We start from the raw sequence: 11,565 nt of genomic DNA, 5'->3' as shown, positions 1-11,565 counted from the left end.
AGTAAATCATTTTAATATTTTGTTATATTTTATTTAATATAAATCTAAATTACACAGTGTAAAAATCTAATAAATGTACACAGCAAACTGAAATGTTATGATAGTGGAAACTTCCCTGGTTCTGGTTAGCTTTCCCAGTGCAGAAAAGTGCTATGCAAGCTACAGGATTAGAGAAGTAATCATCAATAATAAACAATTATAAACTCTTCAATCTGTAAAAAAAAAAAAAATGATAGTCCTGGCAAAACATGTTCACTGCTTCAACAGTGGTAGTAAATAATGAATTTCTGGTGAGATTTAGATCTTATTCGACAAGATTAAATTATAATTGATGCCACTATTGAGCTAAACACCTTAAGCTATAAATGTAATAACCCTAAGGGAGAATCTACTACACGTATGCTGCTAAATGTATATAGTATTAAACTGCTTTTAATGACTTATTAAACCCATAGATCAATGTATTTCTTACCATCCTCAGGAGGAGCTTCTAATTTCACTAGCTTGTAATTAAGATGGTTATTCACAACTAGTTAAAGTGAAGTGAATTAAGACACTATAGAATTTTCAGCCCTAAATGGAATAACAATACTATATCATATCTCCCAAGGCAAAGGTATCATTTCAGAAGAGGGGAAAGAAAGAATGCAGATAGCAAAGGTAGTGGATGATCACAAGGAAATATCTCTCAGGTACACCAGTACAGCTACAGCTGCACATATGAATTTTTAGTGGCTTCTGAAGCATGCACAAAATTTGAATAAATCTATGTCTTTCCAAGTCTTATCATGGATAAGGGCATTAGATATTCAATCCCAGCCACTCTCATGGACAGAATGTCAAACATTACCTGTTGAAAGAGGAAGAGATAATTTTCTTCATGAATGTAACCACTTCTGATTTGACAATGTTCAAATATTTAAGTATCACAAGTTGGTCTTGAAAACAAATCTGGACACAAAGCTAAGAGGTGAGAAGTGGATCTAGGAGGTGCAGGTCATATGAACATGTTCAAAAACAGTGGAAGAACTAAAACAAACATGTTGCATAAAATTTAGAAAAAAAAATAATACTAACGTTGTTTTAGAGTTTAACAAATGAAAAGCACTCAAAATTGCATGTGTCTGTCTCAAATATAGAAGTAACCCCAATTTTAGAACCAGGGTACTGATACTGAAGAATACACTTGGTTTCTAAAACCTAATGATTTTACATAAATTGTTAGACATGATGGATACATCTCCTTTGCTAGATGACCTAATTTACTTGAAAATAATAATGAATCAACTCCTAGCTGGTCCGCTCCTGTGAAGACACCATATCCTGACCCATCCTAGAGGATCTGCTGCACTCAGAGCAATTGGTAAGAACACTCCCCCCCGCCCCACACACACAACCCTAAGTCCCAGAGCTGCCACAAGGAGCCTGGTGAACTGAGGACCCATCACTCATCAAAACCCTACCCTCCCAAATACCACTCATCTTATTTTCTTTTTGCCTGGTCCTCACAGCTGGGGCAGACTTCTAGCAGGTCAGCTCTCCTGAAAACACTATAACCTGACCCATCCTAGAGGATCCACTGTAGTCAGAGCACTTGAGGATCAGCTGCACTCAGAACAGTTGACTGCTAGCTGGTTTGTTCCCTTGAAGACACCACATCCTGAGCCATCCTAGAAGATCCTCTGCACTCAGAGCAGTTGACACCACTGCTTGAAGGTATGCAGGGCAAGTTACCTGACAGACTGAAAGCCTCCCTGGAGTTCTGCTGCACACAGGGAAACAGAAACCACAGTATGTAGGTCCCCCTGGAGAACATATTCACTCAGGACAACAGCTTGACTGCTCCACTGAAGATGCAACAGTCTGAAGGCCTCCCAGGAGACCTACTGCAGCCAGGGCAACAGATCAGCAGCTTCTCTGTCCCTCTAAAGAGCCCCCAGTTGGAACGCCTCACAGGTGGTCTGCTACAGCCAGGGCCACAGGTGTACTGGGAGACCTAAAGCAACCCAGGGACAAAAGAGGCAAACTCCAGAGAGAGTCACCCAGACCAACAAATAACAGGGATATCCAGATGGAGAGAGGCAAGCACAAGACCATAAGCAACAGAAGCCAATATACCTGGGGATCATTAGAACCCAGTTTTTCCACCACAGTAAGCCATGAATACGCCAACACTCTTGAATCTCTCCTAAAATCCAGGAGGATATCAATAACTTGCTGAAAGAAATACAGGAAAACATAGGTAAACAGGTGAAGAAATTGAGAACTAAGAGATCTAAGACCTAAAAGGGGAAGTAGAAACAATAAAGAAAACTCAAATAAGGGCAAACCTGGAAACGGAAAACCTAGAAAAGAGGTCTGGAATTATAGATGTAAATGTAACCAACAGAATAAAAGAGATAGAGGAGAGAATCTAAAGTGTAGAAGATATCTTAGAAGAAATTGAGACAACTGTCAAGAAAATTCAAATTTTATTTTTTCATAGCTTTCACCCAAAACAACCTTTATATCCAGCAAATAGGGTCCTTTGGCAGCCCAGTCTCTTTTTTCCTGAACCATATTTTTTTCCTGCTAAAATTATCAGTGGAATACCTTCTTTCTGGTACTGTTCTGCAGCTTCAAATACAACGAATATCTGTTCTGATGGAAAATGAATTGTTTTGGCAGCTAGCTTCCCAATAAACTTATTAAAAAACTTGGTGTTTGCAAATGTGCCTCTTGTCATCACAGCATCATTACCTCTTCAGGCTCCAGAAGAGTTGAACTTTCAGGGAATAAAGCCTCTATTTGTCAAATACTTAGCAGCAGCCCTACTTCTAGCAAGGCTTCAAGCAGGTGATATATGATCTGTAGTGACAGAGTTTCCCAAATACAATAGGACATGGACATTTTCGATCGGCTGGAATGCAGCTGGCTCTTTGGTAAGCTTGTCAAAAAAAATGAAGGGAGTCTGATGTGAGTAGACTTCACATCCCAAGGAAACAGCACAGAGTCTGGAGCTTCTAAGGAATTCCATTGTTTATTTCCCATCTCTACTTTCTCTTTTAGTGCTTTAAACATGGACAATATAACATGTTCTTCTTCTGTCTTATGATCTTTTCATCAATTAAGCCAAATGTCATGCAGGTAAATTCCTTGCCAATAGAGTCAGTACCTAAAGGCTCTTTCTGGAGGTCTATATTCATTATGCCTGCTGTGCCATAAGCCACAATTAAGGGTGGAAAGGCAAGATAATTGTCATGGACACAGTTACAAAGACAGCCTTTGAAATGTTTGTTTCCAGATAAAATGCCACATGTAACCAAATCATCCTGTTTTACCACACTGAAAACTGCTTCTGATAAAGGTGCTGTATTTTCTATGCACATTGAATATCCACAGCCAACTATTTCAAACCCTAGCTTGCTAAGATAGGGTAACACTCCACTGGAACTGAGGTAATGTGTAACCATCCCACTTCCTGGAGAAAACCTTGATTTATATAAGGTTTAACTCGTAGACCAGTTACAAAAGCCTTTTTAGCCAAAAGACCTGCAGCAAGCATCACAGACGAATTGCAATTATTGGTACAACTGATAACTGCAGCAATGACCATGGATCCATGGAACAGCTTATACTCACTTCCATCATAACGAACATAGACATTGTCACTTTTTTTTCTACTGCAACTTAGAAGTCTTTAAATCCAAACTTTTCACTTAAGCAAGCCTGAAAATCACTTTTCATACCTGTTACAGCAACTCTATCCCGAGGCCTTTTTGGACCACTGACAGATGCAACTATTGAATTCAGATTAATCTGTATCACCTGAGAATATTCAGGTTCTTAAGAATTCTCATCATTTTGAAACAATTTCCCAGCTTTAAGGTGTTTTTCCATTGACTCAAGTTTGGTTTTGTCAAAACCTGTATGTTCTAAATGTCATAGTGTCACATTGTCAACAGGGAAAAAGCTGAGGAAAACACCATATTCTGTACACATGTTTTCTATGGTAGTACTATAGACAATAGATAATTGTGAAATTCTACTTCCAAAGAACTCAACAAACTTTCCAGCCTTTCCTACTTGCCTGAAGTGCTTTGTAATGCCAAGGAAAATATGGATGTAACAAAACATCGGATGACCCAGTTAGCTCACATCCAATCACCTCTGATAAAGTAAGAGTAACTAGCAGGCCATGCATAACTGCCTCTGTCTCAATGCCTCCAACTCCCCACCCAAGAATCCCCAATACATTCACCATGATTATATGAGAATCTGTGCCAACTACAATGTCTGGGAAGAACAGATCCATTTCTTCAAAAATGACTCTTGATAGATATTCTAAGTTCACTTCATGAGCCACTCCAGTTCCAGGAAGGGTGACTGTCATATTCTTAAAAGCTCCTGAGTTCCACTTGAAAAATGAAAACCTCCCTTGATTTCTGTCAAATTCTACTTCTTGATTTTTTTTAACACTGCCTCTGGTTCAGGTGTTGGTTGCAAATGAAAAGGACACAGGACAGGCATATTCTCAATCTGTGAAGAAAATGTTCCTGATTTTCAGCTTAGTTCTCCAGAATCATAGCTGAAAGCTATGAAAAAATACACTAAGATCATTTCACTGGAATTGGTATAGCACCACTTGAGTTCTTGGGCCTCTCTGGTAGAGAAGTATTTTCCTTATCACTTCCTGAAGAAGTCTTTTCTGGAATTATGTTAAATATAAAAACAAGTACTGGAAAAGAGTTCAGTGTGATTGAATCATTTGAAAATGATGTGGAGATAACTTTGTATAAACATGGAGGCTTATTAAACTTTGTGGCTCAAAAATTTTTATAGTATCTACTCACCATGGTGTCTTTGTGACTGGTAACTGCAAAGCCTTCTGTTCTGGACCCAGTAATCATTGCCATGGAACTGCAGATAATTTCTGTATACTTGTCTCATCCATGGATATAAATGATAGTGATTCAATCTAGTGACTAAAATGAAATCTGGGTTTTAAATAGTATATTAATATTGCTAAAATCAGCATGTGAAGTGTGTTGTGGAAGAGACATAAATATGGGTAGGTATATTTTATGAGAACATTTTGTAAATAAAGAAAGAATTAGAACTTGTGTTGAAGATTCATATGAATAGCCATTCAAAAGCTATTGGTTTTGTTTTATACCTTTAAAACTTGACTACTGTTTGATGGTTGAAGACTAGCAAGTTGAAATAAAAGAATCCAGACTAGATCCTAAAATTGCAGAAATGGGTACTTGATTTATAAATGAATTTTAAGTGTTTTGCTTTCCAGAATTGAATTGGACACAGTAGTCATTCCCAGTTTGTAATGTAAGTCAGGTTTTGCCTTAGTCTCAGTATATCTGCAAGGCATAGAACCTGTCCCAGATCACAGTACCTGTGACCAGTCCTGCCAAAATTTATTCCATATCTGAAGATAAATGTGCACAATATAGCTGATTGTGTGATACCATGTATTAGTAAAAATACATTTCCAATATACAGCCCTGTAATTTTTTTCAATAACTTGCCACTGTGACCCTCTTTCAAACCCAAATACTGGTATATTAATTTGGACTAGATTTTGCTCATTTTACATGATACTGTAACTCCTGTACCCTCAATTATGTATCACCAGCTGTCATTCCACATTCCTTTTATGAATGCTGCAAACAATTTGAATCAAATTCTAGATTTCCTTTAGACTTATAAATTGTCCATCCAAAATTATGGATATGCACCTTTAAGGGTTTTGTTCATTTGTTTGTTTTGTTTTGTTTTTACAGTACTTTAAGTTGAGCTTTTGCTATTTGGGTCTTTATTTTATCTGGAATACATCACTCTGATCATTTCATTTTCATTTATTTATTTTTTAATCAAAATTGACCATAAAGATAAGATACTTGGAGGTTACTGCTGTTTGCATGTCTCTCATGTGTTTGCAGTTGCATCTGTATGTGTTACACCACAACACATGCTTATCTATGTTTAACATCATTTTAAAAGGTTGGAAATTAATTTTAAAAAGCCATACACTTCTTTTTAATTAAGAAGTCAAACATAACAGCAAAAAGTTAAATGTGGTGATTTTTTAAAGTATTTTTATATTTGATCTGTCCTTGTGCATTTCATAAAATGAAAAGTATTTGTTTTATGCTAAACTTAAGGAACAACCACACCAGTGGGTGAAGAGTGCTGAGAACTTCCCACATGATCAGTTATACAGTCTTTTGAAGATAATTTTCAGTTATGTACTTAGTGAATGTTTTCTTTGCTACTTTGAAACCATACTGTGTTCTGGTTGATGCCCTGTGTCTGTCTGTGCATGTCTGTTAATCTTTGGAAGTCTGAATCAGGAATAGAGAATTTAAAAGTTGAGTATTAAGATACTGGTACATGCTTGGAAAAAATGGTAATTTCAGATGTATATATAGAAAAAAATCTGTCATATTTTGAAGGCATATTCAGTCTGTAGTCTGAGCTACAGATCTGGACATAAATGTCTGTAAAATGTTAAACTCACTATGAATCAAACATTACTTAATTATTAATCAAATATTTGCAATACAGTAATGATATAGAAACTGCATTTCAACCCGAGGACCCAGCTATAGCACTCCTGGGCATATACCCAAAAGATGTTTCAACATACAACAGGGACACATGCTCCACTATATTCATAGCAGCCTTATTTATAGCAGTCAGAAATAGGAAAGAACCCAGATGTCCTTCAACAGAGGAATTGGTACATAAAATGTGGCATATTTACACAATGGAGTACTACTCAGCTATTAAAAACAATAAGTTCATGAAATTCTTAAGCAAATGGATGGAGCTTGAGAATATCATCCTGAGTGAGGTAACCCAATCACAAAAGAACATACATGGCATGCACTCACCGATAAGTGGATATTAGCCCAAAAGCTCACAATACCTAAGACACACGAAAGACAAATAGACCACATGAAACTCAAGAGGAGGAAGGAAGACCAAAATGTGGGTGCTTTTTTTTTCGAAGGAGTAGCAAAATACTCAACCAGAGCTCCCAGGGTCTAAACCTCCAGCCTGAGAACAGAAAGAAAGGAACTCATGGCTCCACTTGTATAGGTAACTGAGAGTGGCCTCGTTAGGCAACAGTGGAAGTGGAGGGCAATGTTCCCCAAAAGATTGGATCCATAGTGTTGGGGAATTCGAGAACAGGGAGGTGGGATTGGAAGACTAGTGGGAGCACACTCTCATAAAAAATGGAAGAGTATGGGGAGCCAACAGAAGGCGGCTATCAGCCTTGCAGACATCTTGAGCCATATACCCTCATAAGAGATTTGATTACAATAGCCTACAACAGCTGAACACACTCTGATAACATCTTGCTTTAGATACCCAGGATCTTCTCTTGGGTGTGTGAGACTTAAAGCGGTGATTTAGAGCCCAGACTTAAGGGCATGATTTAGAGATCAGATTTGGAGACAAGGCCTAAGAGCATGACTTAAAGGCGTGACTTAAGGGAGTGGCTTAGAAGTGAGACATATAAAAGGCGAGAGGCAGACAGAAGAAAGCAACAGATTATTAGGCACTCAACAGTACAACTTGGAACTAGGAATTAGGTTAGAAAGTACAACATGGAGTAGGAATTAGGCATTGAGGAAGAAGACTTATTAGGTGTTAGGAACTTGGCACTTGGAGGAAGAACTTGGAATTAGACATTAGGCACTTAGCACTTGGAAGAAGTAACTTGGAACTTGGAACTTGGAAGCACTAGGAACTAGGAACTAGGAACTAGGAACTAGGAACTAGGAACTAGGAACTAGGAACTAGGGACTTGGAGAGAAGAAGAGAGACTGAAGATTGAATCACACTCTGTCTGGTCTCCATTGTTTGAGTCCATCCTCAATCTCTCTCTTGCTGAACCCTGACCAGCAGACTGAAGCAGCTTGGGGCAGTGTGGGCTCTGACAATTTAACCCCAAGGCTTTTGATAGTGCAGGTTCAAACACTGAGAGAACTGTCCAGTACAAGACATTTTGGCCCCCAAACCTGGGCCAGCTTGGGCCTCAACAGAAGAGGGGTATGGGATAGGGGGCTTGGGGGAGAAAGGAAGAGGAGATAACAGTGAAAGGTAAATATGTAAAATATCCAATTTAAAAAAAAAACAGATAATGGGTCTGGAAAAAAAAGATAGTTTACTTATTTCAAACAATTTTCAGAGGTTTCCAGGAGATGCTTATTGGCTAAGATCTTATTTTAAGCTCTTCACTCTTCACAAAAGAATTTATGTCTCGGTTTAATATTCTCAAGAGAGATGCAAATCCTAATTTCCCTCAACAATTAATTGACAAAAGAGGACTAATTTTACAAAAAGTAGAAGAAGCTGTCATTAATTGATATATTATATAGATTGACTAATTGTTGGCTGTGTTATACTAGTCCTTTGATAAAAGAAATTTTAAAAAAGAATTATATTTCTTTAAATAGTGTCTTCATGATTATCTGAGTGTGGAAGAAGCATGCCTTGTTTACTCTTAACTTTCTAAAACTGAAAATCTGCCACTGATTGACTCTGGCATTGCTGAGACCAATAAAAACTATGCCACAACCATGTAGAAGGACCCTTTTACCCTTAAATGGAATGGCCAGGACCCAGTTCCTATATGAGGCCAAGGATTGATATGCCTGTTTGATACCACAGAAGGCACAGGTAAATGGCCACCAAAAAGATTAATGAATTAAATAGATACCCACACAAAACCAGGCCCAATTATAAATAAGATGAATAACAACTGACATCCAGGAAAGAGAAATTTCCCTGAGAATTTCCTTCTTTTTTCCTTTCCAGGTAAAAATTAATCACTTGTGATGTCTGCTATTAGGAGTTCTAATCCTGATGCTGGCCTCTGGACTTATACTACTCAGACCTCCAATGGACCTTTGACAAGGACATCAAACAGCTAGAGATTGACATCACTAATCTGAAGAAATCCCACGTTTCACTGTCTGATGCAATCCCCCCAAATTGCAAAGGACTTTATTGGATTTGATTTTCTCTTTTACAATAGAAAAGACTGTGTACAGCTCTAGACTGTGTATAAACCTTAAAGAAGAAAGCTGGTTTTACATAGACAAAACAGAGATGATTAAAGAAAGCATGAAAAAGGCCAGAGAAGGTCTTGAGAAAAGACAGAGAGAGAAAGAGAAAAATGACAGCTTGTACAAGAATTGGTCTTCAACCTCTCCATGATTGTTAACCCTACTTCCTTCCATCTTGGGACCATTAATTAGGTTATTTTTTGCTTATTTCCTTTGGTCCCTGGGCCTTAAACAACCTGACTAACTTTGTGAAACAAGGGATAGATAATCTGATAGCAAAATCTATTCAGATACATTATCATAAGTTAGCTATGGAGGACCACAAGACTCTAGATGAGGATGTTATTCTATCCAGAATGCTCCCAAGTCCCATCTCCACCCAACCTAAAAGAGGGGACTTCTGCTCCTAGACCAAGAAGAGAGGGGCCACGCAGAACCCCCTCTGTCTGGCGATCTGAATTGTTGCTTAGGCTGTGAGGCTAAGCACTGCAAGGGAATATAAATAAAACTTAAAAATATGTTTCTGGGTTCCTTGAGGGACAAGCCTGACTGCATAGGGGTTGATGTCAAAAGCATCCCTTCTCCAGGAAAAAGTCATCAGGATGGGTATGGCCCTCATGCCTCACTGGACAACGATAGGAGGACTGGAGCCATTACAAGGTCCCCTTTCATTACTAGAGGTCAGGCCTCTATCCCCGCCTTGGCAAGATTAGAATTGCCACAGCCCTTCTATACTTGGAGAAGGGAGGAGATGTCAGGGGCAGCCCTGCTTATACACTGAAGGTCTAAAATCAGCCATAGGCCTAAAATCAGCAATAGGCCTGACATACATGCCTGCTAACACAAATAATGGATCTCTATGGAAAAACACTGAAACAGATGTCTATAAACTATTGTAAACACGCAGCTTTTGTAGAAATCTACCAGCCTGAGTAGTCATAGACCTTGTAAATAGGCAGCTTTGGCAGATAGTACCAAATTAGATAAGGACAAGTGAATCATAGGCAGAGTCATAGTGACCTGATCCCTGAACCTTCACCCAGTTGATACCCTGTTCTGAAAGATATCTGTACTCCCCCTGAACACCTATGCTCCTATGTTACCCCCTTCCCCACATTCTGCATTTTTGTGTTTATAACCCCTGTGTTAAAAAGTAAAAATTATGATTTGATAATAATAAAGAAAAGAAGAAAAAAAGAAAAAAAAAAAAGAAATAACACACAGTGTCTCCCTGGCTCTTCTGACTTAGCTTCTGATAATCCATTTTCTTGTTCTCAGAAATACTTTGAATTATAAAACGTTATTGTAGTTTTTGTTAGTATGCTAGGTAAAATAATTTTATTGATTTCATTTTAAACTTCAAAGTTTGTAGTGAGTTAAAATATCCTTCAACATAATTATAGGTTATATTTATTTTCATATTGTAAAATGCAAGTTAATCTGTTGAACATTTTAAAAAACTGGATTCCTTTTTGAGAATTTTATATATGAACACTGTATTTACATAATTTTTCCCTTTCTCTCCTTCTTCCCACTCTTCCCAACCCCTAATACTTTAAAAATACATCTTATTATTTAATTACTGTTCATATATGTATGTATATATGTATCCATGTATAAGTATATATGTATATACAAATACTGATAAATAAAGTGTTTTGGGAAAAAACATATTCAACTCTAAAAATTTGGAGTTAAAGAGCAAAAAAAATATATCCTTTTTCTGTATACTGGTTTAAAGGCTTGCAAAGGCATATTGAGGTTCACAGATAATCTTAGTGTGTTTGATTATAGTATAACTGTAATTTATCTTTTACAATGCATCTGTAGAAACAGCTCATCTCTGTGCTTTCATATCTTTAAAGAAAGACAACATAATTTCAGCAAATAGATGTTAAACAACTCACATGCTACTACAAAGATAAATAGATGACTCAAAAGATTAAAAATAAAAGGTAGAAATGCCAAAAAACAAACAAACAAACAAACAAAAAAACCCTGCATTTCAGGAACAAATTGAAGGCTCTCATAATCTCTCACCTAGAAACAGTAAACTAAACTCTTGATAAGAATGGTTTAAAATATGGGAGTCAAATTAAACACATGTCTCAATGTGTGTATCTTGTGATTCTCTGCCTCTGGCCAAATAATGTAAAACTGTGCAACTTGTTTTTACTGTGTTATTTACTTTCTTTGTTGTCTACTTTTCGTTATTTTCCAAAAATTACTAATATTTGGAGAAAAAAGTAAACACAGAGCAAATCAGTATTTTCAATGTAGCATAGTTACTAACAGCAGCATTTGAATCTCTTAAGAATGTTGTGCTCTATGCTGCTGTGTGCCTTAGTTGAGCTGCTCATACAATTGAAGGAAAGGAAAGGCCTCCAGCCACTGAACTACCCTTGATAGTTATTCCTTTATGGTTCCCAAGATGGCAGGTACTTCTGTTAGCACTGTTGGTAGAGGCAGAACATCTCTTTATTACATTGCT

At 37.4% G+C, this 11,565-nt stretch overlaps 1 pseudogene; it reads right to left on the bottom strand.

The window, feature by feature from the left end:
- Positions 1-2,454: 2,454 nt before the first annotated feature.
- LOC117716043 (iron-responsive element-binding protein 2 pseudogene) lies at positions 2,455-4,599 on the bottom strand (annotated as a pseudogene).
- Between the last annotated feature and the right edge of the window lie 6,966 nt (positions 4,600-11,565).

The sequence above is a fragment of the Arvicanthis niloticus genome, chromosome 10 (assembly GCF_011762505.2).
Source record: "Arvicanthis niloticus isolate mArvNil1 chromosome 10, mArvNil1.pat.X, whole genome shotgun sequence".
NCBI lineage: Eukaryota > Metazoa > Chordata > Mammalia > Rodentia > Muridae > Arvicanthis > Arvicanthis niloticus.
The sequence above is the reverse complement of the archived record's forward strand: the minus strand, read 5'-3'. Positions and strand labels throughout refer to the sequence as shown.